At 38.4% G+C, this 6,000-nt stretch overlaps 1 protein-coding gene across 3 annotated transcripts in view; it reads left to right on the top strand.

Moving 5' to 3' along the window:
• The first annotated feature begins 2,299 nt into the window (after positions 1–2,299).
• LOC124266177 (putative methyltransferase NSUN7) overlaps positions 2,300–6,000 on the top strand; it is a 67,963-nt gene continuing 64,262 nt past the window's right edge. For all 3 annotated transcript variants that reach the window (XR_006895739.1, XR_006895720.1, XR_006895683.1), the window contains exon 1: positions 2,300–2,627. The gene's annotated coding sequence lies outside the window, so the exon portion shown is untranslated. The remainder of the gene's footprint in view (positions 2,628–6,000) is intronic.

Here is a 6,000-nt window from a genome sequence, read left to right as displayed (position 1 = left end):
CCCCAATTCACTTCACCTCAAGCCGGACCAGGGTAAAGTGAGTGAGTGAGTTTAGTTTTACACCGCACTCAGCAATATTCCAGCTATATGTCAGCGGTCTGTAAAGAACCGAGTCTGGACCAGACAATCCAGGGATCAACAGCATGAGCATCGATCTACGCAATTGGGATAGTCACCTCTTACGACAAGCATGGGTAAACGTTACTGAAGATCAGTTCTAACCCGGATCTTCACGGGTTGACCAGAGACTGACCAACCGATCCCGTTAGTCGCCTCTTACGACAGGCATGGGTTACTGAAGGTTCATTCTAATCCGGACCTTCACGTGTGGAAAGCTAAACAGCACTATGCAATGCATGAGTGTGAAACGTTAACCATGGCAGCCAAATAATTCACTTATAGAACATGTTTAAAAACTACAGCTACCCCGGTACATTGAAGACTGTAAATGTATTGCAATCGGCATCCGGTTATGTCAGTCAAAACATTATTAAACACTCAGTGACGAAGTAGGACATTAATTATTATCACATTTCCATCTCACGATGATGAATAAGTGAGTGAACATTTTAAACTGCCGGTCAAATGTTAGTATACACTTTGAACTTGATCTTGACCAAACGATAACAAGCGTTACCGAAATCAGCAAAACATTGTAAAACTTCATGTGCAAAATACAACTATAATTACCGTGTTAAATACATTTCCCGAATACCCGTTTCTTCTATGTTGTTATCTTTAAGACTCCATCAAACATGAGTGTACTCTTTGCTTTGTCGGGCAGTAGGGTAGCTAAGTGGTTAAAGCGTTCGCCGGTCACGCCGAAGACCCAGGTTCGATTCCTCACATGGTTACAATGTGTGCAGCCCATTTCTGGTGTCTGGCGTTCCGTGATATTGCTGGAATATTGCTAAAAGCGGCGTAAAACTAAACTCACACACTTTTTTGAGCCAGTGTCGTAATGTTCGCCATATATGGCGGAGACGTGAAGAGTGGTTTTAGCACACTGTACCAGAAACCCGAGTTTTTTAATCCATAGCTAACGACACTCGGCTCAAAGATAACCAAAGGGTAACCGCCTTTCTCAGTTTAACGATCTGTAAACTGTGCACTCTACGTGAACCACTCGTGAGAATTATCTCGTGTTTGTCTTTATTTCCTAAAAGTTACGCAAATATGATAGAGATCAAGCTACTTGAAATTTCGACAAGTCGCTTTTGACTTCTAATATCATGCAATGCGTGATTGAAGCCGTTCTGTTCGAACATTATGTAAAATCAGTTATTCAGGTCGACTCTCATTTTGTTGATTTGACAGGGAAGTAGAGACTTATTTTAATGACGTCTCTTATTGACAACAATAAGTTTTAAGAAAATAATCACATTCATACACAGAAGAAATCTTATCAGCTATCTTGTTCCTTCAAAGTTTCACAATTCCATGGATGTAACATAACCTGAATTACTTACATCCTTGATTCTGGCTGTGAGAAAGTCCCCAGTAGCCCATGCTGGTTCTTGGCGGCCTGCTGAGCCGGAATGTCACGATTGTTGACGAGTGTGTATTCTCGTACCCCTCAGTTTATTGATCACTGGTCAAGACTAAATTATTTACCACCATACGCGTGTGACACTAGGTTTGTTTGTTTGGTTTGTTGTTTAACGCCACCCTCAGCAATATTCTAGCTATAGTTGTAAATAATCGAGTCTGGACTAGACAATCCAGTGGTCAACAGCATGAGCATCGTTCTACGAAATTGGGATATGATGACATGTGTCAACCAAGTCAGCGAGCCTGACCACCCGATCCCGTTCGTCGCCTGTTACGACAAACATGGGTTACTGAATATCAGTTCTAACCCGGATCTTCACGGGTTGAGTGTGATAATATCCATTCAAGAAACGATACTTTGTATTTCAAGAGTGTATGACAAAACGCGACGTATTTCTTGTTAATATTTTCATTATTAGGCCACCGACTATTCTCATAGTAGCTTCTCGTGACATTCACAGAAATGGCATTGTTACTTAATACCTTCGCATGTTACCTGTCATAATTCAGTGGCCTCCGTGTTTTGATATTGTGTTTGGTTTCTAAGCAGTATCAAATGATACACCGCGTACATGTTATATTATACAGTTCATGTATAATCAACGATTATGAAACCGTTGCATATATTTCTTGCCATTATGATCAAATTAGTCAAGACTTGGCTGGAATACGAGTTTATTTATATGAACTATGATCAAATAAACGAATGACAAAGGGCAGATAACTCCAATAAATGTCGCCTTGTCGGATGTGAGAGATGATGGTCGGGAAATTTTTGATCGCATGCAGTATGGACTGTACATCTTTCTCAGATGAGCAAGCTCATCCAAGTGCAGCTAAGGCGAAACATGAGAGCATATCGCAAGCTGACGACTCGCAAAAGGACCCGGGAACAGCCAACTTTATCCGAGATAACGAGTGACGTTTTGCTGAAAGGAGAAAAGCATTGTTCAGCGTCATAGGCCCATTGCCCCCGCTGTGCATGACGTCATATGTCTTATGACGTCATATGTAGTGTCGTGTACTTCCGGACTGTTGTAAAAATGGCTGACCGACGTTTTCTTTGGAAGATTTTTGTGAGTACACAGAAAGGATTGTTTTCCCTGATATTGAACTCCACTGATTGTCTAGTTTAATCTGAATTGATGCCAACATTTTCTTAACTCATCGATACATCAAGCAGGACTATAGTCATCTTGTTTTTAACTTTATATTGAAAATTATGTTTGCAGCAGTCTGGCCTAAGATTTGGGAAAGATTTGGACCATTTTTCCAACACATCTAATGCTCTTTTTGGTACTGACTCTATAAGTTATGATTATCATCTGAGATACACACTGATACAGAGGCATCAAAGACATGTTTCCAGGTGATATTGGGCAATGATTGGTCGAATCTAGGAAACTCATTCTGTAAACAACATGACCTTAATCAAACATAAGACTGACTGACTGACTGAGTTTGGTTTTACCCCGCTTTTAGCAATATTCCAGCTACATCACGGCAGGGGACACCAGAAATGGGCTTCACACATTGTACCCATGTGGGGATTCGAACCCGGGTCTTCGGCTCAAACATAAGAAGTATCACTTGTTTATGTTCACAGTCTTGGGATGCAGAAGACTTTTTAAAACAATAAAGGAAAACAACAAAACTCCATCTGCTTCCTGTTATTTGGAATTCTGTTCGATGAAACCTCTCAGCATGAATAACATTTGCATTCATTATCCTACTTCAAACATGGCTATAATTCATTATACATACCATGTAAAAAGCAACTGTAACTCATTGATCAAAATTGTTTACAGGTGACATAGCCAGGTGATCAGTTCCTGAATATTCATTCAGATTCATAACTGACATACAATAATACAAAAATCAATGTAATCTTTCTTCCTCCTTTCCCCTTGAAAGGGTAATGAAATGTAAAAAAGTCACTCTGTGGGAGTATTATTGATCAAGGAGGGGCTCATATTAGAGTTGTGGATTTCTGAGCTGCATTAGATGGTGATTTTTCAAATTTCAATATTTAATCAGTCAAATTAGTTCTTCATGACTTGTTTGTCATATGATATATGTAGATACTAAAGTAAACAACAGATATATGTTGACATGCCTGTTCATGTTTTAGATTTTTCTTGTTCATTGACTATCCTTGGATATATTTTGCAAAATGAAAATAGATATGCTGTCTTCAACACCAAAATATCTCTACATCATCTTCACTTTCTCCAATACTGATGTCTTTTGACGTAATGAACTTTTGTGAGTGAGTCAGTGAGTTTGGTTTTACACCACTGTTAGCAATATTCCTTCCATGTATACATGTGGGGAATCAAACCCAGGTCCTCGGCATGACGAGTGAACGCTTTTAACCACTAGGCTACCCCACTGCCCCTAATGAACCTTCAATCAACCGTGAACCTTTAACAACCCTGAACCTTAAACAACCTTGACTGACTGACTGAGCTTAGTTTTACGCCGCTTTTAGCAATATTCCAGCAATATCACGGCGGGGGACACCAAAAATGGGCTTAACACATTGTGCCCATGTGGGGAATCGAACCCGGGTCTTCGGCGTCACGAGCCAACGCTTTAACCACTAAGCTACCCCACCACCCCTTAAACAACCCTGATGTGAAACACTCTATAATGAGCATGCTGACTGCTGTCAGTTTGCAGCAACTGATGCATGTAATAAAGTAACCAAGCAAACATACAAAACAAAACAAATTTCAATTGAGAATACAGTAGTACAAATGATTCAGTAATCCAGATCAGTCTTAACATTTTACTAAGTCTTATGTATTTAAAATAAATGTGAACTTTTGAAAATTATGATTGTGATCAGAAAATAGAATGAAAAGTTATGCATAACATTTTTCATTCCAACAGCAATGTTGATAGGTAGGTCACCAAGGAAAGGTCACCAAGTTAAAATTTAACATTTCATGAGTTTGAACTCTCTGATTGCTTGTGTTGTTTGATGTAAGATATTTGTTCTCTTTATAATGTCAGACCTCTAAGCATGGCACACAAAAGAAATCCTGAATTTTAAAGTTTTAGGTGAAAAAGAACCATTATTTCCATAGAAATTCCAGCGTAGATGCCTTGAAAGCTTGCCTTTATGATAGTCACATTAATTGTTGTGACAGCATGATTGAGCCAGATAGCAGCTCCAAGTGGGGTCTATGTGCGAAGGAAACGCAAAGTTATCTTTTCACCTCAGTGTGAAATTGCTTTCTGTCAAGAGTATACTACTTTTGGCACATTTTATCTGCAGAATCAAGATGTCGTTTTTGAAATGTTCTATTTTCTGCTCCAGTAGTAAACTTCAGTCATACGCTGTAATCAGCCATGCCTGTGTGTTGAGTTCGATAAGCCAGGGCCTATCATGTAGAGGTACATTGCATGTTCCTGGCAATCATTTCTGAAATATGATACTTGATACCCTTGCGGTGAAATATGATACTGTCAGCTGTCTCTGGTGAAACGACTTAATGTCATGAATTGTAAAAGAACTGGTTGGTTTGTCTACTCTTTGTTGATGGTCTAATAATATGATTTTTATTCACACTGGATATCTACCAGTGTACTAATTGTTATATGTACTAATTGTTATATGAACAGATCTATGAAGAAATACTTATGATTCAGAAGCTATTCCAATTCCTATTTCACAGATATGATTTGGTACATTGTTCAATACACACCATGATGCTGAAGGCATCAAAAGGGTTAGGTGAAAGAAATAACACATTTAAAATCTGTTTAAACTTAAGGAAAAATATGATTTTTTTAATGATAAACCTACCCATTTCATGTTAAGTTATTTAAAACTTTTATGACTTATGCAGTCTGGTTTTTTATTTAAAATTGTTGCTGTTCATCTCAGTCATCTGTGAAATATACGACAGTTATACCTGAACAGTAGGTATTGATGATGCTTGAAATGGAGTCACAACTTTCATGTGATTACATCGTATTACTATTATTTGAGAAGATAAGTATTTTAGGCTATTCATACATATGAACAAAAATAATCAAATAAAGGCTTCACATAATTTCACCCGCTGAAGATATAGGAACTTGTGTGTAAAAACAGTATTTGACATTTATTACAAGTATCCGGAAATTACTTTTATCTGTTATGTCAGTCTCATGAATGAAACTCTCATTAGACTGCTAAGACAAGGTCTGAATTCTAATCCTGGGCAGTCACGAAGTACAGAACGAGTACATTGCAATCTTTTGATATTATTTCCATATCATGGATTACCATCTCAGCGGAAAGTTCACATCAGTGACGTAGGAGAAACCCAGGAATCAGGGTGATAAATTTCAGTGTTTGTGCGTGCCTAACTGGTTGCACTGTGGGCATTTAGACTGGCTGAAATAAATAGACGAATACTGGTGACATGGAATGATATGTTTGTTGGGGAACAATGT

This window comes from Haliotis rubra, unplaced genomic scaffold (assembly GCF_003918875.1).
Source record: "Haliotis rubra isolate DU_JTF1 unplaced genomic scaffold, ASM391887v1 Scf1, whole genome shotgun sequence".
NCBI classification, from domain to species: domain Eukaryota; kingdom Metazoa; phylum Mollusca; class Gastropoda; order Lepetellida; family Haliotidae; genus Haliotis; species Haliotis rubra.
Note: the sequence above shows the minus strand (reverse complement) of the source record. Positions and strands in the feature narration are given on the sequence as shown.